The following is a 24,631-nucleotide window of genomic DNA, read 5'->3' on the forward strand; positions in this document are numbered from 1 at the left end:
TCAAATTAAGTTTACATATGGCAGCTTTTTAGAGAGGCTGGGTTGCAACATGTGAGCAATTTAAAAGTGTAACGTTTCATTTACAGGTTCAGAGTAGCTTTCAATTCCCGTACTAGTGTGCTTCTAATTAAATCTTAATTGTACCATTCATTATGAATTGAAAGAAACACTGATATACTGGATTTTCTACAAGAGGAACACAAGATGGCCCTCATAAAATAGCTGGCTAATCCAAAGAAAAGGAGTAAAATGTAGAAATGATCCTCAAAATTAAAACCTAACATTTTTGGATTCATTTTGATATTTGGCAAAACTAATACAGTTATGTAAAGTTTAAAAAAAAATAAAATTTAAAAAAAAATAAAAAATAAAAATAAAACCTAACATTTGAAGTTTCATGATTATTAAATTATCACAAATAATCTTTTTTATAGACCCAAATGATTTAAGTATATATGATTAGTTATAGTATATCACCAGAATGCATGAGGAACAGTGAGTAGGTAGCAAATGTAATGAAAATGACCCATCCTATCATTTAAGTTGCTACTTTATCATGTATCAGTTTAATATATCCTTGTGAAATAAACATTTTTAGTTGGTTTATCTTAAGGTCAGAAGAAAAAAGGACCAAAACTGTAAGTGAGGCCAGTGCTTCTTTCTCATGGGACAGGAGTTTTTCTGAATTGTAGGATAACTACATTTGTCTCATTATACCTCTTTGGCATGTGCTTGGAATCTGAGTTTTCAACATAGCATGAAATAATTTTCAAAAATAAATCAATGCCCCTTCCATTTTTAATTCCTCCTGTTTATAGTCATCATTCCTGAAATCTGGTGACTTTGAATTTAAAATTTAAATGAGCTTGTTCTCTTGCAAACAGCTCTATAGAGAACAAATGAAACAATAACTTTAAAAAAATATCCTAAGAAAGTTTCCATGAACCTTGTGGAACTGAAGTTGAAAACAAAAGGTGTATTTCTGATATCCAGAGAGCCGGAAGATAGCATCTCAGCCCTAGGTTTTTTGATTGTCTGGAACTGACCATTTATTCTTTTTTAGATATAAAGAAAATACATAACAATGTACCAAACACCCGTGTATTCACAAACCAGATCTTAACAATTAACAGTCTGTTGTGTTATTTAAAGTCATCTTTATAAAAGTAATTTTTAAAATTCTCCTTTATTTTTCCTCTAATCCCATTCCCTCCTATTCTTTTCTCCCCAATCCAGGCTATAACCCTCCTAATTTGGTATGAGTATTAGTATCTATGATAGTGTTAGTTGCTCAGTTGTATCCAACTCTTTGCAACCCCATGGACTGTAGCCTGCCAGGCAACTCTGTTCATGGAATTCTCTAGGCAAGAATACTGGAGTGGGTAGCTATTCCCTTCTCCAGGGGATCTTCCCAACCCAGGGATTGAACTCAGGTCTCCTGCATTGCAGGCAGATTCTGTATTGTCTGAGCCACCAGGGAAGCCCATTAGTATCTACTGCTTCATAACAAATTACCCCAAAACTTGATGGCTTAAAAAACCACCATGTATTACCTCATAGTTTCTGTATATCAGGAATATGTGTGGTGTAGCTGGATCGTCAGGCTCAGGATCTTTCACAAGGCCTCCAATAGGGTGTCAGCTGGAGCTGCAGTCATGCCTAGGTTCAACTGGGATGGAATCCACTTCCAGGTTCACTCACTGGTTGTTGGCAGGATTCAGTTCCTTGAGAATTGTTGTACTGAGGACTACAGTTCCTTCCTGGCTCTTGGCTAGAGGCTGCCTTCAATTCTTTGCCACAAGAGCAGCTCACAACATGAAATTTACTTCATCAAAGCTAGAAGAGCCAGAGCCAACAAAGGAGATAGGCCAAACTTAAGGGGAGGAAATTATACCAGAGCATGAAGTCTAGGAGGCAGGATTCATTGAAAGCCATCTTGGGGGCTGGCTAATGTATATCACTTCATGGCAAATAGATGGAGAAACAATGGAAACAGTGGCTGACTTTATTTTTCTGAGCACCAAAATCATTGCAGATGGTGATTGCAGCCATGAAATTAAAATATGCTTATTCCTTGGAAGGAAAGTTATGACCAACCTAGACAGCATATTATAAAGTGGAGACATTACTTTGTCAACAAAGGTCCATCTAGTCAAGGCTAGGGTTTTTCCAATGGTCATGTATAGATGTGAGAGTTGGAGTACAAAGAAAGCTGAGTGCCAAAGAATTGATGCTTTTGAACTGTGGTGTTGGAGAAGACTCTTGAGAGTCCCTTGGACTGCAAGGAGATCCAACCAGTCCATCCTAAAGGAGATCAGTCCTGAGTGTTCATTGGAAGGACTGATGTTGAAACTGAAACTCCAGTACTTTGGCCACCTGATGTGAAGAGCTGACTCATTGGAAAAGACCCTGATGCTGGGAAAGATTGAGGGCAGGAGGAGAAGGGGACGACAGAGGATGAGATGGTTGGATGGCATCACTGACACAATGAACATGGATTTGGGTGGACTCCAAGAGTTGGTGATGGACAGGGAGGCCTGGCGTGCTGCGGTTCATGGGGTCGCAAAGAGTTGGACACAACTGAGCGACTGAACTGAACTGAATGTATATCTTTAAAATAGCTAATCATTATATCAGTTCAGTTCAGTTCAGTCGCTCAGTCGTGTCTGACTCTTTGCGACCCCATGAATCGCAGCACGCCAGGCCTCCCTGTCCATCACCAACTCCCGGAGTTCACTCAGACTCATGTCCATTGAGTCAGTGATGCCATCCAGCCATCTCATCCTCTGTCATCCCCTTCTCCTCCTGCCCCCAATTCCTCCCAGCATCAGAGTCTTTTCCAATGAGTCAACTCTTCGCATGAGGTGGCCAAAGTACTGGAGTTTCAGCTTTAGCATCATTCCTTCCAAAGAACATCCAGGATTGATCTCCTTTAGAAGGGACTGGTTGGATCTCCTTGCAATCCAAGGGACTCTCAAGAGTCTTCTCCAACACCACAGTTCAAAAGCATCAATTCTTCAGCACTCAGCTTTCTTCACAGTCCAACTCTCACATCCATGCATGACCACTGGAAAAACCCTAGCCTTGACTGGACAGACCTTTGTTGGCAAAGTGATGTCTCTGCTTTTGAATATGCTGTCGAGGTTGATCATAACTTTTCTTCCAAGTTGTAAGCATCTTTTAATTTCATGGCTGCAGTCACCATCTGCAGTGATTTTGGAGCCCAAAAAAATAGTCTGACACTGTTTCCACTGTTTCCCCATCTATTTCCCATGAAGTGATGGGACCAGATGCCATGATCTTTGTTTTCTGAATGTTGAGTTTTAAGCCAACTTTTTCACTATATACTTTTGTATAAATACCTATCAGTGAACATTTTGTATATATAAATATGTACAATGTTAAATGTTTTCATTTACAGAAATGGTTTCATAATGTGAATTATTATGCATCTTGCTCTGTCATCTCAATATTATATTTTTGACATCTATTCATTGATCAGTTTAGATCTAGTAAGTACCTTGTATCCACTCTTCAGTGTTCAGTCTATGGATTAACACATTTTACTGAAAATTCTACTCATTCATTTTCCTATTAATGGACATTTATTTCCTTTTTTTCTTTTTGGTGTTACGAATGAAGTGACAATTAACATCTCTGGATATGTCTCTTTGAGTACATAAGCAAGAGTTTCTAAAAACCTAGAAGTTATTGAAATATTATTACATATTTGCAAATTGTTCTTCTAAAGTGATTATACCTGTTTATACTTATGCCAGTAGTTTAAGAGATTTACCTTTACCCAGCTTGCATGCCAACCCTTAGCTGGTAATACATGCTATCTCATTGTTATTTTACTTGTTTTCTTTTTCCTGATTACCTATAAAGCTGATCATCTTTTCACATGTTGATAAATCATTTGGATTTTTTAGTCTCTTCAGTCTCTGGTGCTCACATACTATGACCATCTTCCTACTGGATTGTTTGTGCTTTTCATTACACTTTGATTATATGGCTTTTGTTTTATAAAAAACAGTTTTAATATAGCCAAATATTAGTTCTTGGCCTTTATAATTTATGGTTTTTGTTTCTAGTTCAAGAAATCTTCTGTGATCCAAAATGCTAAAGATACTGTCTATATTTTCTTCAAGCAGTTTACAAGTTTTGGTTTTTTACACTTAGAGCTTTAATCTATTTTAAATTTGCTTTTCTGTTTTGTGTGAAGTAGGGATCTTAATTTTCTGTATGGAAAGTGAGTTCCAACTTCATTTATTAACTCATCTGTCCTCTCACCCCTGATTTTAAATATCACTTCTGTCATAGATTAGTATCCCTTAAAGGCATGAGTCTGTTTCTGGAATTTCTGTTTCACTCAGCTGATCTCTTTGAACATTCCTGAACCAATACCAAACTATCTTAATTGCCAAAACTTTGTAATTACTAAATACTTTAAAGAACAGGTCCCACTTCCTTGTTCATTTTTTTTCAGAATTGTTTGGAATATTTGTAGATATTTGTTCTTCCATTTGCCTTTTAATCAGATTCTCAAGTTGCATAAAAATCCAGGTAGGATTTTTATTGGAATTATTTTAAATTTATACATATCCTGAAACTGAGTCTTCCCAAACAAGAACATAGTATTACCTCCATTTTTAACAAGCCTTCCTTATATCCTTCATAATATGCTGTAGTTTTCATCTGTGAAAAAGTATACATCTTTTGTTAGATTTAGTCCCAGATACCTTATAGTATGTTTAATACAGTGAATGTTATCTTTCTTTCCTGTTAGATTTTTAATTTTTTATTGCTGATTTATAGAAATGATGTTGATTTGTAGGTTATAAATTTCACCATTAATTTTACAAGATTGCCTATAATTTACCTTAAATTTTCCATGTAGATTATTGTAGCATCTTCAAATAAGAGCAATTTTTACTTTTTCTTTCGGGGTGTATATTTGTCATTTGTTTTGCACATCCAGCATCTCAGCTCCTTTCTGTGTTTAAGGAATTTTCTGCATTATGAGTCTGGTTGTAAGACAAAGACTTCTTCCTCTTTAGGAGCTTAAAATATTTCAGACTTCTCTCCCAGCCTTCCTTGCAGCTGAGGAATAGGCATTTAATGACTCTAGTAGTGACAGCAGTGGCAGTAACAACGGTGACGGAGCAGAGGTGGCGTTGGTGTCAGCAGGAGTAGCAGCTGCAGTCAGCTTGCAGGAGTAGACGTGACAGTGGTCCAACAGTAATGTCTGAGGCTCAATGGTGGCAGCAGAGGATTTCTTCTCAGACTGTTTCTACCACATGTTATGGGCTCTTGTGGAAATGCAGCCGTAAGCCTGGTGTTTCAACTCTCCCAATGATTCTGTGAGCTGACAGATATTCTCGTAATAAGCTCTTTCTGCTTAATCAGCCAGAGTCAACAGTATCTATTGCTCATAACTAAGAACAGTAAAGCATATATTTTGGATCTTTAAACCTCTAAATCTCAGTGGATTTCCAAGGATCTCTGTATAATATTGAATAATAGGAGTGATAGTATATAGTATTATCTTGTTCCCATCTTTAAAAGGGAATTTTTCTGAAGTTTTCAAATACTTAGCATACTGTTTGTGTATGTTTTTAGTAGATAGCAAATAATTAGGTTAGGGAAATTCTCTTCTGTTAATATTTTACTGAGAGGTTATTTAAAGTCATGAGTGGGGATTGCATTTTATCAAATGATTTTAAATGTATCTTTTGAGATAATCATATAATATTTATTCTTTGGTATGTTAATATGGTCAATTAAATTAATAGTTACCTAAAATTATCATTTTTGCACTCAATTTATTTTGCATTTGTGCTCATGAGATTAAAGTTTTATTTTCTTCTACTTCACTTTGGGTTTCAAGGTTATTCCAGCTTCATAAAATGAATTTGGTAACTTTCCCTCTCTCCTTTTTTCTAGGACAGTTTGCAAAGATACAATTTTTCTTTCTTCATGGACTGGTATAACTCACCTATGCCTGTATATTAATCATTTTTTTTTATTTTTTGATATTTTATGATGCCTTGACATCTTGGGGCCTTATAGACTTGAGGAGGGACTGCTCCTTCCTGGACTAGACTATTCAGAGAGATAACAAACAATTTTGCCTTTGAGCATGTCTTTGTTCCTGAATTTCCAGATGTACAAACTGGATTTAGAAAAGGCAGAAGAACCAGAGGTCAAATTGTCAACCTTTCTTGGATCATAGAGAAAGCAACAGAGTTCAGGAAAAACATCTACTTCTGATTTATTGACTACACTAAAGCCTTTGACTATATGGATCGCAACAAACTGTGGAAAATTCTTAGAGATGAGAATGCCAGACCACCTTACCTGTCTCCTGAGAAACCTGTATGCAGGTCAAGAAGCAACTGTTAGAACTGGACATAGAGCAACTGACTGGTTCAAAACTGGGAAAGGAGTACAAAAAGACTATATTGTCACCCTGCTTATTGAACTTTTCTGCAGAGTACATCAGGTGAAATGCTGGGCTGGATGAATCCCAAGCTGGAATTAAGACTGCTGGAAGAAATATCAGCAATCTCAGATATGCAGTTGATACCACTCTAATGGCAGAAAGTGAAGAGGAACTAAAGAGCCTCTTGATGAAGGTGAGAGAGAAAAAAGCTGGCTTAAAACTCAACATTCAAAAAACTAAGAACACGGGATCTGGTTGCATCACTTCATGGCAAATAGATGGAACAATGAAAACAGTGACAGATTTTATTTTCTTGGGCTCCAGAATCGCTGCAGACTGTGACTGCAACCATGAAATTTAAAGATGCTTGCTCCTCTTTCAAGAACATTCTTTTGGACTCTGTGGGAGAGGGACAGGGTGGGTTGATTTGGGAGAATGGCATTGAAACATGTATAATATCATATATAAAAAGAATCATCAGTCCAGGTTCGATGCATGATACAGGATGCTTGGGGCTGGTGCACTGGGATGACCCAGAGGGATGGTACGGGGAGGGAGGTGGGAGGGGGGTTCAGGATGGGGAATACATGTATACCCGTGGCGGATTCATGTTGATGTATGGCAAAACCAATACAACTAAAAAACAATACAACTCCAACTAAAATAAATAAATTTAAAAAAATGTTTGCTCCTTGGAAGGAAAGCTATGACCAACCTAGACAGCATATTAAAAAGAAGAAACATCACTTTATTGACAAAGGTCCCTATATGGTTTTTCCAGTAGTCATGTAGAGAGGTGAGAGATGAACCATAAAGACAGCTGAGAACTGAAGAATTGATGCTTTCAAATTGTGGTGCTGGAGAAGACTCTTGATGGCTTGCCTGGTGGCTCAGTTGGTAAAGAATTTGCCTGTAATGTAGGAGACTGGCTGCAGTGCAGGATATCTGGGTTCGATCCCTGGGTCGGGAAGATCCTCTGGAGAAGGAAATGGCAACCCATTCCAGTATTCTTGTCTGGGAAATCTCATGGACGGAGGAGCCTGGTGGGCTCTAGTCTGTGGGTTCATAAGAGTCAGACATGACTTAGTGACTGCTTGAGAGTCCCTTGGACAGCAAGGAGATAAAACTAGTTAATCCTAAAGGAAACAACCCTGTATATTCATTGGAAGGACTGATGATGAAGCTCCAGTACTTTGGCCACCTGATTCAAACAGCCAACTCATTGGGAAAAAAAAACCTGATCCTGGGGAAGGTTGAGGGAAGGAGGAGAAAGGGGCAACAGAGGAGGAGATGGTTGGATGGCATCACCAACTCAATGGACAGGAGTTTGAGCAAGCTTTGGGGTATAATGAAGGACAGGGAAGCCTGGCATGCTGCAGTCCATGGGATCACAAAGAGTCAAACACGACTTAGTGACTGAACAACAACGTCTTTGTTGTGCAAACCAAACAACCCTAAGTCTAGATCTCCCTCCTTTTATCCGAGTGCTGTAGTCTGGGACTTTTATCCCCCAGTGGTAAATCATCCTAGGGCCAGTAAACTGGGCAACTAGGAACTACCCCCTTATAGCCCAGAGCCTGCCAGAACTGCCAGCCTATCCAGTTCTAAATGTGCTCGTTTGCCTACCATACCCCATCCATTCCTTCCCACTAAAAACCACAACCAAGGAGCTGGCTATACCTTCCTCCTTGCTCCTTCTGCCTCTTGATCATCCCTGCCTGCTTTCATGTGTGGCCCCTCTGCTTGGCGTGTTGTGCCTTCTATTTCTAGAGATCTGAAAGTATAAAAACTTCTTCCTTCATGACAATAACTTTTGTGGCTTAAGGTCTTAATACCTGATTAAAATAAATCCTGAGTATATTTTAAAACAGCCTTATACTTTTCAGAGGAATAGTTTTTTATACCAGTAAAATTTTCTTAACAGTTATTGCTCTATTCAGTTTTTCTGTTTCTTCTTGACTGTTAGTGATTTTTATTTTTCTAGAAAATTGACTATTATATCTTTCTCCAAACACACTGGCAAAATTAATAAAATGTTTCTGATTTTTAAATTATTTACAACTTCTGTAGTTGTGTTGCCCTTTAAAATTTCTAATAATGTTCACTTAATGCCATTATCTTATTTTCTTGATTATGTTACAAAAGGTATGTCTATCTTTTTGGTCTTTTCAAACAAACTGCACTTGGTTTTATTAATTATATTTTTATTTTTCTGTTTGTTTTCATTTTAATTTCTAATTTCATCTTTATTTTTTCTTTTACTCTACTTTCTATGGATTTTTTTTTTTGATAGCTTCTGGTGTTGAATGCCTAATCTCATTTATTTTTAGTTGTTCTTATTTTCAAATACATTTTCCACTCCCCAGTTTTTTTCCATGTTCAAAGAACTCAATTAGTGTAATACCCCTGGCCTCTCCATCCCTTTACTTACTTCGCTGCAGAGCAAGTAAAGAGACTTATTTGATTGGTGAATTTTAGAAGAGTTCTAAATTCTTCTAAGAACTAAGGACATTTAGCTTAATTCTTCTCCCTTCTTTTTGAAAGTTAATAACCAGCAAAGACCATGAGCTCTCCTCTGCTATCCCATGATATCTCACCTTGACCAGATCCAGTGTGAGGGAGCCTGTCCACACCCAGTGTTCTTGTGTATAAACTCCCGGTTCTGGACCTGTGTTCCCACCCTTGTGAGTCCTGGTTTGCTACTGTTTCTCCATGAAAGCAACCTAGTCCCTTAAGATTGCCATCTTTCTTACCTTCCTGTGTGTCTTACAGAATAAAAGCATATTCCTTATGGTTTGTAAATTGTAGAGGCCATGTCAATGAAGTATACTTAATATTCTTCCAAGTTATAGTTACTGTGAAAATCATATAAAGGTATTAAATGAATATTGGAAAGGGGGGGAAAGTGGCTAATAATGATTCGACATTATAGAGCAGCCATTATCACTATTCTTTATATATTCTTTTGCCATGATATATATATATTTTCGTACTTGTAATCATGTAACATATCTAGCATATATATTTTTCATGTCTAGTACTCTTGCCTGGAAAATCCCATGGATGGAGGATCCTGGTAGGCTGCAGTCCATGGGGTCGCTAAGAAACTTACACGACTAAGCGACTTCACTTTCACTTTTCACTTTAATGCATTGGAGAAGGAAATGGCAACCCACTCCAGTGTTCTTGCCTTGAGAATCCCAGGGATGGGGGAGCCTGGTGGGCTGCCATCTATGGGGTCGCACAGAGTTGGACACGACTGAAGCGACTTAGCAGCAGCAGCAGCAGAATGTCTTCATACTTATAATTTTCAATGACAGCATATTTCACTGGGTAAACATTTCATAATGTCACCACACCATATCACTTTCAATTTTAACACTGTAATAAACATTTTCACATATTTAATATTTCCTTTTAAATTTTTCCTTGGGATTAATATTTATAGTTGTTGAATTAAATAAAGTGATCATTTTTGTGAATCTTCATGTGGGTTCCAGTTATATCCCAAATAACTGTTAGTTTATAATAATTCATGTAATGTACGAGTACCTCAGTTATACCAAAACCTTGCCAAAATTGGATAATTAAAAAAAATTTAATATAGGTGGGTTTTTTGTTATTAACTAGTACATTTGAACATATTCTGCTTTCTATAAAACCAGATTTCCCTCTCTTTTTTTCGGGAATATCTGTGATTTTTCCTACTGATTTTTTGAAGTTTTAATGTTTCCTTTTTCAGTGTGTATGAGTTGTTTATATAAGATATGAATACTTTTGAGATACTTGCTATAAATTTTCCCTGGTACTTAAAAATATTTGAGATAACACACAAAAATATATACATAAGCTTAAAATTAATATAAGGATTTTTTTTAAGCTGGGAAAAAAAAGAAGGAATCTCTTGTGCTAATCATGCTGCTGCTACTGCTGCTAAGTCGCTTCAGTCGTGTCGACTCTGTGCGACCCCAGAGACGGCAGCCCTCCAGGCTCCCCCATCCCTGGGATTCTCCAGGCAAGAACACTGGAGTGGGTTGCCATTTCCTTCTCCAATGCATGAAAGTGAAAAGCGAAAGTGAAGTCGCTCAGTCGTGTCTGACTCTTCGAGACCCCATGGACTGCAGGAGCTAGCAAATAACCTATTGTGAAATTTAGCCCTATACTTAGTCTATCAACATGAGGTTCAACTCCTGGTCTGCCACTTACTATTTACCTCTAATTTACCTATTTAACCACATGAAGCCACAGTGTTCCCATCTAGTAGCAACTTTACTTTTATAATAAGGAGTAAAAGAAAAATATGTAGAATTCCTGGCACCTGTTATTGGTAGTTATAAAATTCTCATTATCAGAAAATGACAAACATAATTATCCTTTATAGAAGATGAAACTTTCCTGGTACTAAATTCTTAAAATTACCACCTATCACATATATAGTTCCCCTTCTTTCTTCTCAAAGCTGGGGTGGGCTTAGTAAAGCATGTGGTTGAAAAGAACCATGTGACTAATTCTGGCTAATGAATTTTGAGCAGATCTCTTTTGGGCTAGAACATTTGACTGTTTATACAAGACCTTTCAAAGTCCTCTTTCTGTTGGCCGTGGCAACTGGCAGTATTGGAGAAGGTAATTTATTCCATTAGCCTGGATCTCAGAGTGGAAAAGCAAGGAGCAGAAGCTTCTAGCCTCACTGCAGTGGCTATGTAGCATGGTTGGTGGTTTAGTTGCTAAGTCACGTCCGACTCTTGCGATCCCATGGGCTGTAGCTTGCCAGGCTCCTCTGCCCATGGGATTTTCCAGGCAAGAATACTGGAGTGGGTTGCCATTTCTGTCTCCAGGGGATCTTCCCGACCCAAGAACCGAACCTGGGTCTCCTGCATTGCAGGCAGATTCTTTACCAACTGAGCTATTCATGAGCAATAAATAAATCTTTATTCTTATAAACCACTAAGATTTGAGGTTGTTACTAAAACATAACCTAAACTCTCCTAACTGAAGCAAGAAAAATAAGTTTCTTCATTCCTACATGTTACTGCTCTAGGGACTTCTATAAATACATCAGAAAGCTACAAAATTGACTTATGCTGAACCCCTGTTTGGGCTTCCCAGGTGGCATTAGTGATAACCTGCTTGCCGATGGAGGAGACATAAGAGACTCAGATTCTATCCCTGGGTCAGAAAGATCACCTGGAAGAGGGCACGGCAACACACTCCAGTATTCTTGCCTGGAGAATCTCATAGACAGAGGGGCCTGGCAGGCTAAGTCCATGGGGCTCAGAGAGTTGGACGTGACTGAAGCAACTTGTCACACGTGCACACACTACTATACAGATGGACCTACCTAGTCTACAGTAGCAACATGCTGGTCAGGTTCTGTCTACTTGAGTACCACACTGTCCATGAAACAGCAGCCCTTCCAGGGAAAGGGATTAATACTACTCACTACCCTCTATTTACCTTTTATTTTGATGAATGAAAAAATCCTTTTATGAAACAGCTTATGGACAGTGAGAGAACTGTTAAGTAGCCCAAATATGCAAGATGAAATCCTAAACAGTTTGCTATTTTCAAATTGTCAACTAGTTATCTCTATGACATTTGTTGAATAAACCTTCCCTCTTAATTTTTTTGCTATACCTCCTTATCCTACATTATTTTATATAATTATCTATATCCAGCCTATTCCAAATTTATATATGTTTTTATACCACTGTGTCAGTATTTCAACAAATGTTACTAGTATTTTCATAATTTGCAAAATATTTGAAGCAACGAAAAGTGAATGGATAAACTTGTGGTATATCCATATGGCCACATATTATTCAGAGATTTTTTTAAAAAGATGAAGAAGATACAATAGCAGAGTTGAAAGACCCTGAGGACACCTGAGGAGTTCATAGACACACCAAAAATCACAACTATCCACAGAACAACTATCAGTGCAAACCACTGAAACCTACCAAGAAAGATCTACGACTAAAGAAGGAACCACAACAAGACAGGTTGGAGGGCTAGACTCACAGTTCAGTCAAGTCCAATACTCCCAGGTGGGTGACCAGCAAACTTGAGAATAATTACTTTGCAGATTCTCCCAAAGGAGTGAGAAGTCTGGGCCCCACATTGGGCTCCCCAGCCTGGGAGTACTGTACGAGGAAGACAAGCCCCTAGACGTTTGGCTTTGAAGGCCAGTGGGCTTTACTTTCAGGAGTCCTAGAGTGCTGGGGCGAATAGAGACTTCACTCTTAAGGGCACACACTAACTCTCGCATACTCTGGGACCCAGAGCAGAAGCAGTGATTTGAGAGGAGCCTGGGTCAGACCTTCTTACTAACCTTGAAGAGTCTTCTAGAGAGGCAGGAAGCAACTGCGGCTCACCCTGGGAATGTAGACACTGGCAGCAGCCATTTGGGGGTGTTCCTTCTACCATATGGACACTGGTGCTGAAGACCTACCTGGCAGCAGAAAAATAGAAAAGTAGTGAGGCGGAAAACACATATAGCAGAGGTCCCAGCATAAGCCTAACAGAGACGAGCTCTGGGATTCACACATCTGAGCACATTGGTGGGGTTGGAGGTGTGAGGGTGTGGGAAGGCAGCTGCTAAAGTCTGGAGCTTGAGAAACCCAAGGGCTTGCTGAGAAATAATGGATTCCTGAGGCCAGGGGCTTGACATTTGGTTCAGGGACAAAGGGATAGGTAGAGAAGTGATTTTGAGCATAATAAGAAATTTGGCTTAGACTGGCTTCTCAAGTTCAGCCCCTTAAAATCCTCTTCTTCTAAGCAAAGGATCTGAAAGAACTAAACCAGCAAGAACTAAAATATATAGTTTTTTAAATTATACTGTCTGTAAAAAATTAAGATCTTGAGTCTTCAGAGGCATCAACATTAGTGACTCTTCAGGAAGGATCAGGGACTTACTTGTGAGGGGAGAAGAGCCAGGAGTATGTCCTGATAGTATTTCAGGGCACTTGCACGTTCAGGCTGGTGCAGAGATGAGCGGTGCCCAGAATGGAGACTTTGTTGGGACAAAATAGGACACATTACTAGAGCACATCAGAGGAAAAGGGCTGATGTCCCAGGATGGCCACAGGACTAGTTCTAGGGACAGCATGTAAGACTCCCAGGGAGTTCTCAGAAACAAAGCGTCTGAAGTTCCCACAAAGAAATACTAATGCACTTCTTTACTACCTGTTTGGAAAACATAAGATATTTTTTGACCCTACAGTTACCCTTTTGCTTATTTCCGTGTTTGGTAGTTTCCCCTCACTTCTCCTTCAGATAGTCCTTCTCCACTCAAGAGAAGCTAATACTGGCCCTTGTATGGACACTACATTCCCGTTATATGCCCCCACCTCCACCAGCCATGATTTTCTATACCCCATTTGTGTATAAATTTTGGAACTTACTTCTATTCTGATGTGAAGAATATTCCACTGGGGCTTGCCAGGGTCAAGATCAGAACTCAGTCTTATGAATACACTTCTCATCTGAAGAGGGAGGTCATTTGAGGGTGGGGGTGGGGGGGACGTCAGTCATCTGACTAAGTTTGGAAAGCTCAGACACAAAACTAGAACACTGGTCAGAATCTAAGGAGGGAGACGGCCTCTGTCAAGTTAGATTCCTGGGAGTTTAAATAGCACTAAGTTCATGCTTGACTGATGGAGGTCAAAGTGGCATCTACCAGGTAGAGGAAGGAGAACCTAAAGATTTCTCTGTCTGCATTCTCTGACTGAAGGCGTGAGTCTTTAATCATGGGTCATGCTGTCTTACAAACTGTGTTTATTTCCATTTATCATCCCTTTTTCTAGTTAGCCTTGAGTAGAATCTTTTCTTAATGTTCTAACCATATCTCTGCTGTACTACGAGGAAACAAGAGGGCTGACTGTCCACTTTTGGCCTCTGGGGTAAGAATCTGAACTTTATTTTAATAAGAATGACATTATTTTACTGGAGGCTCTTAAGTTTTTTTTTTTAATGTAAGTTAATGTTACCCTTCCAGAACTTTTTGAGTTTTAACATTGTTACAGGTTTTTCCCACTGTTGAAGGAATTTTCACACATTTAGAAATCACATGTAGCAGACATTTTTGGACAGAAGTAACTAGAAATCTTTCTATAGTGGAAATCTCCTGTTGTCAGGACTGCTTTCTGACTCATAGTACCCTGGCTTTTTTTTAATGGAAGTATAGTTGATTTTATTATGTTTCAAGTGTGCAGCACAGTAATTCAGTATTTCTGCAGGTTATACTCCATTATAAGGTATTACTTCAGTTCAGTTCAGTTCAGTCATTCAGTCATGTCTGACCCTTTGCAACCCCATGGATTGCAGCACACCAGGCTGTTCATCACCAATTCCCAGAGCTTGCTCAAACTCATATCCATTGAGTCAGTGTTGGCATCCAATCATCTCATCTCATCCGTCTCATCTCATCCCCCTTCTCCTGCCTTCAGTTTTTCCCAGCATCAGGGTCTTTTCCAAAGAGTCAATTCTTTGCATCAGTATTGGAGTTTCAGCTTTAACATCAGTCTTTCCAATGAATATTCAGTACTGATTTCCTTTAGGATTGATTGGTTTGATCTCCTTGAAGTCCAAGGGACTCTCATGAGTCTTCTCCAACACCACAGTTCAAAAGCATTAATTCTTCGGTGCTCAGCTTTCTTTGAGGTCCAATTCTCCCATCCATACATGACAACTGGAAAAACCATAGCTTTAACTAGACGGACCTTGGTTGGCAATGTAATGTCTCTGCTTTTTAATATGCTGTCTAGGTTGGTCATAGCTTTTCTTCCAAGGAGCAAGCATCTTTCTTTTAATTTCATGGCTGCAATCACCATCTGCAGTGATTTTGGAGCCCCCCAAAATAAAGTCTGTCACTGTTTCTATTGTTTCTCCATCTATTTGCCATGAAGTGATGGGACCGGATGCCATAATCTTAGTTTTCTGAATGTAAAGTTTTAAGCCTACTTTTTCACTCTCGTATTTCACTTTCATCAAGAGGGCTCTTTAGTTCTTTGGTTTCTGCCATAAGGGTCGTGTCATCTGCGTATCTGAGGTTATTGATATTTCTCCCAGCAATCGTGATTCCAGCTTGTGCTTCATCCAGATACAAATTACTCTATATAAAATAAATAGGCAACAAGGATATACTGTGTAGTATAGGGATTACACACATTATAACCTCTCCCCTTTGGTAACCACAGTTTCCTTCCCATATCTGTGAGTCTGTTTCTGTTATGCACATACATTCATTTGTATTACCTTTTTTAGATTCCACATATAAGTGATATCATATAGTATTTGTCTTTATCTGTCTGACTTATCCCACTAAAGCATAATATTCTCTGGGTCCATCCACATTGCCGCAAATGGCAGTATTTCATTTTCTATAACTGAGTAATAGTCTATCTTCTCAATTCAGTTGTCTATGTTTTAATTATTATTATTTTTTAAATTTTTTGGCTGCACTGTACAGCATGTGGGATCTTATTTCTATGACCAGGGATTGAACCCACGTCCCCTGCCTTGGATGCACAGAGTCTTAAATGCTGGGCCACCAGGGATGTCCCTCAGTCATCTATTGATGGACACTTGGGTTGCTCCATGTCTTGGCTATTATAAATAGTTCACACAATAGCTGCTGTGAACACCAGGGTGTATGTATCCTTTCATATTAGTGTTTTCATTTTTCCAGATATATATCCAGGAGTGGAATTGCTGGATCATATGTTAGTTCCATTTTTAGTTTTTTGAGGACACACCATACTGTTTTCCATAGTTGCTATACCAATTTACATTGCCACCAACAGTGTTCAAAGTTTCCCTTTTCTCCACATCCTCTCCAGCATTTGTTGTTTGTAGACTTTTTGTTGATACCCTTACATTTTGTGCTCTGCAGATCTTCTAGTATTTCTCACTCTCACTCCAACCCAGTCTGATATCTTTAAAATTCTCTAATAGCCTTAAACAAACCATGAAATTCAAAGACTAGTAAAATTCAACTTCATCTACCTCAGCACTCAAGGTACTCATTGCCTCCTAGAGGTTGGAACCAATCTTTTTAAAAAATTTTCAATTGGAGGATAATTATTTTACAATGTTGTGTTGGTTTCTGTCCTACAACATGAATCAGTCATAACTATTCTTTCCTTCCCACTCCCACCCCATCTTACCCATCTAGGTCGTCACAGAGCACCAGGCTAGGCTCCCTGTGTTATACAGCAGCTTCCCACTAGCTATCTGTTTTACATATGGTAGTGTATATATGTCAATGCCATCTTCTCAATTTGTCCCACTTTCTCCTTCCTTCCCTGTATCCATAAGTCCATTCTCTACATCTATATCTCCATTCCTTCCCTGCACATAGGTTCATCAGTACCATTTTTTTCTAGATTCCATATATATGCTTTAATATATTGTCTTTGTTTTTCTTTGACTTAATTTCATTCCATATGTGGAGCCGATCTTTGTCTGACTACCATCCCTTGTGGTCAAAGAAGTCAGGAATAAGGGTATTCTTATTGCTTACCATTCTGCAGAATGAATGACTTGGTTTCATGAAAATGTAGGAGATAATATGTGTCAGAGAACAAAGAGGGTTGGGCTTGATGTAGGTGGATCAGCATTTCATTTATGCCCAACCACCATCTCTCTCTTGCTGCCTCTACAATAGAGATTTGAATGCCAGATACAGCTTTCCCAGCTCTCTAGCAGTTTAGGATGCCATATAACCCAGTTCTGACCCAAAAGAATACTGCTAGGGGGGTTCTGGTGAAGCATATGTTTCCCTAATTGACAGGAATAGATGTGGCTGGCATGGCCTTTTCTTGAGCTCCCGTCTTCTGTCTTGAATGCAGAAATAATGACTGGACATGCAACAGCCACCTTGAGACCCTGCGGAAAAGACTGAGAGACAACAGCTATCCTATAATCATTAAGTCACTAAAGCAAAGCAGCTGCTGACCTCTGGCCTTCTCATTGTGTAAGGAAAATAAAATCCTGTTTGTTCAAGACCCTGGAATTTGTGTTTCTGATACTTTTAGCTAAACACAAACAACCTTTATTATAAACAGCCAGTTCTGGGGACCAGAATATTTCTGAGTGAGAAGAGTATCCCCTTTGGTTTATCTGTCAAAAACTATGCAAACAAAAAGTTGACTCAAACAATGAAGATGGGATTTGGGCTTTCAGATGTTCATTACTAAGCAAATCAAATTTCTTGTATCTGGTGTTCCAGACCAGAGTGATCCAAGCTGATTAATTCCCAATTAAGATTTTTAAGTCAAAGACTAACTCTTTAAGTCCAGTTTTTAAATACTCCTTTGATTTCAAGTTGCAGGACACCAGGAAGCATTATTGCCTGTCATGTTTCTTGTCATAGAAAAGGATTTGGAGTCAGACATCAGAAGATTTGAATTTTGCATTTGTGTGTGCCCCAAAGGCACTATGTTGCCCCCAGAGTGACTTCTCTGTCACTCCTCTATACAATAAGAAAATTGATATGTATCACTGGTAAAAAGAAATAATTTACTTGAAATATGCTTTGAAAAGGATGATGTGCTTCTCCTAGTGAAATGCCTGATTCAAAGTTATAGAGTAATGGGAACTTTATAATGAGGGAGTGATATCACCTGAACACGCTGATCAACCTGCTGCTGCTAAGTCGTGTTAGTCGTGTCTGACTCTGTGCGACCCCATAGACAGCAGCCCACCAGGCTCCCCCGTCCCTGGGATTCTCCAGGCAAGAACACTGGAATGGGTTGCCATTTCCTTCTCCAATGCATGAAAGTGAAAAGTGAAAGTGAAGTCGCTCAGTCGTGTCCGACTCTTAGAGACCCCATGGACTGCAGCCCACCAGGCTCCTCCGTCCATGGGATTTTCCAGGCAAGAGTACTGGAGTGGGTCACCAGTGCCTTCTCCACTGATCAACCTGAGCTTCACTCAAACCAGAACAAGACATTGTAGGCCTCCTGATTCTGTGCAATGTGAAATTCACCTCTAATATATAGTTGCCCAAACAATGGAAGAAAAAAAAGAACCTGAATTTATTCATTTTTAGATCTTATTTCTAGTCTTCAGAAAATGCAGAAGATAGAAAATCAAGTTGAACTTCTACTTCACTGACACATGAAACTTCTGCTAAATGATACCATGAGGAGGCAAGCAGGCAAATTCCATTCCTCAGCACAATTGACCTGGTTTCTTGAAAAAAAAAAAAAAAAGTCAACGTCATGTGAAAAGAGGGGACAGGAGATAGGAGAGACTATAGTAAAAGATTTCAAAAGACTAAAAAGCCATAACAAAAACAAACCAAAAAATGTTTTTAAAAGATTTAAGAGCTGTACAATAAAAAACGAGTGTTATCTCATTTGGATTCAAACAGACTATTACAATTTTTCTTTAAATGATTAGAGAAATTTCAGTATGGACTAGATATTATATGATACTAGAGAATTACTCGGAGAAGGCACTGGCACCCCACTCCAGTACCCTCGCCTGGAAACTCCCATGGACAGAGGAGCCTGCTGGGCTGCAGTCCATGGGGTCTCTAAGAGTCAGACGTGACTGAGTGACTTCACTTTCACTTTTCACTTTCATGCATTGGAGAAGGAAATGGCAACCCACTCCAGTATTCTTGCCTGGAGAATCCCAGGGAGAGAGGAGCCTGTTGGGCTGCTGTCTATGGGGTTGCACAGAGTCAGACACAACTGACGCGACTTAGCAGCAGCAGCAGCAACAGAGAATTACTATTTTTTCTTAAGTGTAATATTGCCATTGTAACTATGATATGTCATTTTTTGAGATGTATAATGAAATATTTAATGGTGAAATGATATGTAATATCTGGCATTCACTTTAAAGTACCCTAGGCAAACCAAGAGAGAGATAGGAAGCAAGAAGGTAAATGTGATGCTTATTGGAGTTGGGTGATGGATTCATGGGGAATTATTATACTCTTGTGTATGGTGAAAAATTTTCACAATAAAATCTATGAAAAAAAGTATGACATGCTAGGACTTCCCTGCTGGCCCAGTGGTTGAGAATCTGCCTGCCAGTGCAAAGAATGCCAGGTTCAATCCCTGGTTCAAGAAGATTCCACCTGCCATGGGGCACCTAAGCCTCAGTGTCACAACTACTGGGCCTGTGCACCTAGAGCCAGTGTTCCACCAGAGAGGCCACTGCAATGAGAGGCCCATGCACTGCAACAAAGAATAGACCCCACCCCCCGCAACTAGAGAAAGCCTGTGTGCAGCAACGAAGACTCAGCACAGCCAATAAATAAATAATTTTTTTTAAGTATGACATGCTAAATAATGTGACATACTATTCAGGTTTTCTGTTTTCTGCTGAATGCTAATTTGGGTTTTTTAAATCTAGATATAGTATAAGTAGATTTTCAGTTTTCACCAAAGGGATGATGGCATCCCAACAAACCATTCAAGGTACTAAGCTCTTCCTTATATGCCCTGCGAATTCTTCTAAAGAGCAAGCTTGTATCTACAGAGCACAAAGCAAAGCAAAATTATATAATCATCTGGTGACAGAGAGTGGACTACACAATTCAAATAATTCAGTCTTTCAGTGTATACTCTGGCCTGAATTGTGCAGTTTGGCTGTCTCAAAACTTGAATTGTTTTAATGCTTATTTAACTTATATGCTTGAGTACATCATGCAAAATGCTGGGCTGGATGAAGCACAAGCTAGAATCAAGATTGCTGGGACAAATATCAATAACCTCAGATTGGCAGGTGACACCACCCTTATGGCAGAAAGCAAAGAGGAACTAAAGAGCCTCTTGATGAAAGAGGAGAGTGAAAGTACTGGCTTAACACTCAGCATTCAAAAAACGAAGATCATGGCATCCAGTCCCATCACTTCATGGCAAGTAGGTGGGGAAACAATGGAAACATTGAGAGACTTTATTTTCTTGGGCTCCAAAATCACTGCAGATGGTGACTGCAGCCATAAAATTAAAAGACCCTTGCTCCTTGGAAGAAAAGCTATGACAAACCTAGACAGCATTATTAAAAAGCAGAGACATTACTCTGCCAATGAAGGTCCGTCTGATCAAAGCTATAGTTTTTCCAGTAGTCATGTATGGATGTGAGAGTTGGACTATTAAGAAAGCTGAGCACCGAAGAATTGATGCTTTTGAACTGTGGTGCTGGAGAAGACTCATGAGAGTCCCTTGGACTTCAGGGAGATCAAACCAGTCAGTCCTAAAGGAAATCAGTCCTGACTATTCATTGGAAGGACTGATGCTGAAGCCGAAACTCCAATACTTTGGCCACCTGATGTGAAGAACTGACTCCTTGGAAAAGACCCTGATGCTGGGAAGGATTGAAGGCAGGAGGAGAAGGGGATGACAGAGGATGAGATGGTTGGATGGCATAACCAACTCAATGGACATGAGTTTGAGCAAGGTCCAGGAGCTGATGATGGACAGGGAAGCCTGGTGTGCTGCAGTCCGTGGGATCACAAAGAGTCAGACATGACTGAGTGACTGAACTGAACTGAAAGATTGTACATTCTTCTCTTTGCTTCACAGTGTTCAGACTCAGTCCAAGTAGTAAAAAAAAAAAAATCACCTTCGAAGTTAGCCAGAGAAGCTACGAAACATTCTGGCTGTTTTCAGAACAATGGCTACAATACTTGGATGTACTGAGTGTGTCGTGATGCTCTGATGAACAGGAAAAACTGAACAGGATGCATGTGTCAAGGGTTCGTGAAAGCTTTAAAGAGAAGATACAGTGGTCTGAGGAGAGTGCCCTGTTCCAAAGTGGGGTCACCACAGCTCTGCCTCTTGTTCCAGGGGTGCCCATAGGAATTATAATTCATTTGCCAGGGCTCTTTGTTGACTTGGTGTCCCTTATCTCAAGCCTAGGTCATGGGGTCTGATTTGGCCCAAGGCAATGATGGCTCTACCAGGGAGGCGAAGTGGAGAAACTGTAAAAGCAGCATATGTTGTCACTGAGAAAACTCTGTGGGACATAGTGCTGTCTGTTCTCATGGGAACATGTACTTACCTCTTATTATGTTTTCTGCAGTCTATTTCTTTGGCAAAAAATGTGCTACAACTATTTCATCAAGGTTTGTCAAGAGAGGCAATTTGCCCTCTGTCCAGGGCACCAAACTGATCTCCTGACCTGCTTTAATCAAAGCAGATTCAGAACAACTGTGCTCTCTGTGTGTCTGCCTGCCCTCATCTCCCTCTCCCCCACATTTAGCACTTGCATTGGAGAGACATAAGCATACCATGTAGATTTGTCTTCCTATAATGCACTGAAACACAGCCACTGACAGCGTCTTCATCACACCCCTCAGCGGTGGTTGTTCTCAGTTGCCAGAATGGATAGAACTTGGTACGTTGAATTTTTGCCTTAGTTACTATCACTTAGCTAAGACTGACAGGTTAGGATGGTGGGAGGCAGTGCTTTGTCTAGAGTAAAGGAAGTTTCTGGAACTTGCGTGCTCTCTGAGACAGGCAGGCAGATGCTGCCAGTGTCTAACAGAGACCTCCATCTTCCCTCTGTAATCATAGAACTTCTGACATTCACTGGAGAGAAACAGAAGAAATTAGAGGTCCCTGCCTGATCAGTGACACCAGTCAGGCCACAAGAACTGAGGATGCACACTTGACCCAAGGGGCCCAAAGGGCTTAGTCTCTCCTTCCCAGTTCTCTCGACCTGAATTCCACCTGCTGTCATGTGATCTCTGCTGTTTTCTGCCTTCTCCAATTTTCCTTTTTATTATTTACCCTTTCCCACTCTCTCTTCCTTCTCCCTTCCTTCTCCCATGTACAGATGTTTGGGCAGGAGGCCCTCACAAGCCTTCCTTATATTCTTAACTTTCATTTTCTTCCACCAGGGGTCGGCTTTGTTTCTTTTTTCTGAGGCTGACGAAGCTCCCACAGGGTGAGAGATCTTAGTCCAGAAACAGCCTTTTTTTGGTAGGCTTGGGAGATCCAGTGGTCAGGCCACAGGCAAGATGTGCCCACTGGGGTGGGGTGGGGGGAAGCTGGAATCCAATTTGCCATCAAAATGCCAACTTTCTGCCCCATTTGAGCCATTTGAGCATTTGAGTTGGATCACGTCTTCCAGGTTGTGCTTACCAGGAAGTGTTGCGGGCCATTAGGGTCAAGACACCAACACTACAATGCAAATACTTGAGCAGTCCAATATCCTAACTGAAAAGAAAGGGCCTGCAGGTTTTGCCCACTTGCCATTGGGGCTGGGGAGCAGAGGGATTTAATCCCATTGGGTTTGAGCCCAAGGAGTTGATTAGGGTGGGGGAACTGAAGCTGAACACCTCAGCCCGGACAGCGTGGGCCAGGCCCAGGTGCCCAGCTGAGACTAGGTGAGGCCAGAGGCGGGCACACTGATGTCAATTCTGTGCCTTCTAAGGTTCCTCCAGCTGGCCCTGGTGGCACGCAGGAGCAGCCAAAACCCACTATGGGACATTCATTTCCAAAAGCCTTTTCCTCTTCTTGTTCTTCCTCCTGTTTGTTCCTTCTCATTTGTATCTATCTGTCTGGCTGCAAACCAAAAAAGACACCCAAATATAAAAGTCAAGTAGAATTTTAAAAATCGTATGGCTTGTGCAGCTTCAGCCCCTCCCCCCTTTATATTGTGTTGCAAAACAACGTGGTGACTTTTGGACAAGATTTTTCTATTTTGCGAATACCACAATTGAGATACGATGAATGCGGCTGGTGCAATGTTTGGTTGTGTCAAATTCAGTCCCACAGGCTGGCTTGGGCCAGCATTGGGGCTCCGCTTTGTGTTATGTTCATGGAGAAGATATTAATTAAAAGAAATACATGATTAAAAAGTAATGAGTTGAATAAAAATTATCTCAGCTCATTTTCTGATTATGTTAATTGTTAAAAACCCTTCAATCACGCCGTTGCAGTCAATGGGCTTTAATGTGAAATTAGTGGGCTCTTGATAACTTACAGTCCAGAATAATCCTGGTGGTTTAGTCATCATTCCTAATAACAAGGATGTTGCTAAGAACAGAAATTTTACATGATTTTGATACATTCAGCCCTTCCCCCCACGTGTCATTTAAAAAAAGGAAAAAAAAAAACCGCTTAGCCTACCCGAGGATTTCCAACTTCTTGGGGATCGACCGCGGCCTTGGGGGACTTGAGTTTGTGTTCCAGCCGCTTTCGTTTCCCGCGCGCCGTCCCTCCTCGGAGCGTCTGTGATTGCTAGATGCGCCTTTGCGAGACTGAGCGCGCAGTTTCCCCGACTGGCCCGGCCGGGGCGCGGCGCAGCGCCTGGGGCTGTGTGCAGGGAATGGGGATAGAGAGCGAGGACAGATTTCACAGCTACGCGGGCTGGAGGGGCCGGACGGCTGCTTGGGGACCGGTCTATCTGCAGCGGGCGAGTAGGACTGTGCGTAAACGCGTCGAGATAGCGGTGGTGCGCCCTGTGGGGTTGCTGGGCAGGGGCAGGCCGAGTTTGTGGCGTGTGTGAATTAATGTGTGTGCCTACCGCTCTAGCGTTTTTGGAGCTTTGGATGTCACCGTTCTTAGAACCCATACAAAGCAAAAAGTGGGCAGAGGGTCAAGCCAACTAGGGAAAGGTTCCTTGTGCCTCAGAACCTGAATCTTGCTCCTGACAAAGTGCCTAGGGCAGAATAGGTTCTTAATGTGTTTAGGAGGTGGGGATTTAAATGAAAGCTAGTAAATTAGTACATGATCTGATAAGTGATGACAGCTGGTGTTTTCAGCAGCCCCTGACCCTCCTAGGATACCCCATCCTGGACCAAACTTAGAGCCAAGATTGGGAGTAAGAGGAGGGTTAATCACTGGTCGAGGGTGAAGAGGGATGTTTGTCACGTATAACATAAACTTTCTCCTTTTTTCACTCTTAACGAGTAGAGGGAGAAAATAAATGCCCTACACTCTTTTTTTGGCTTCTTGGGAAACAGTGTTGCACAAATTCGGCCTGTGAGGGAGGTGTGACTGGGAGAGTTGTGGTGTCCTGGACCTTAGAGGGGTATGGGCAATGGGCTGCCTGAAGTGGGAGAGACACCTCAGTCCACCTAATGCTGGACATATAGGAACCTTAAAACTTCCCATTAGAGGTGCTTTTGACACCTTGACCAGCCACCACCTGCCATCTAGCTGGAGTTAAAGATATTGTCTGCAGACAGGAAGATCCAAGCCCTATTTTTCTCCCAAGATA

General features: G+C 40.5%; 1 long non-coding RNA gene across 1 annotated transcript; it reads right to left on the bottom strand.

Moving 5' to 3' along the window:
• Nucleotides 1–7,441: 7,441 nt before the first annotated feature.
• On the bottom strand, nucleotides 7,442–24,194 carry LOC123327725. The gene is made up of 3 exons (XR_006542423.2): nucleotides 23,539–24,194; nucleotides 12,774–12,893; nucleotides 7,442–7,500 (listed from the first exon to the last, which is right to left on the bottom strand). It is a non-coding gene; the product is annotated as an uncharacterized LOC123327725 (long non-coding RNA).
• Nucleotides 24,195–24,631: the final 437 nt, after the last annotated feature.

This window comes from Bubalus bubalis, chromosome 10, assembly GCF_019923935.1.
Source record: "Bubalus bubalis isolate 160015118507 breed Murrah chromosome 10, NDDB_SH_1, whole genome shotgun sequence".
In the NCBI taxonomy this organism is placed as follows: Eukaryota; Metazoa; Chordata; class Mammalia; order Artiodactyla; family Bovidae; genus Bubalus; species Bubalus bubalis.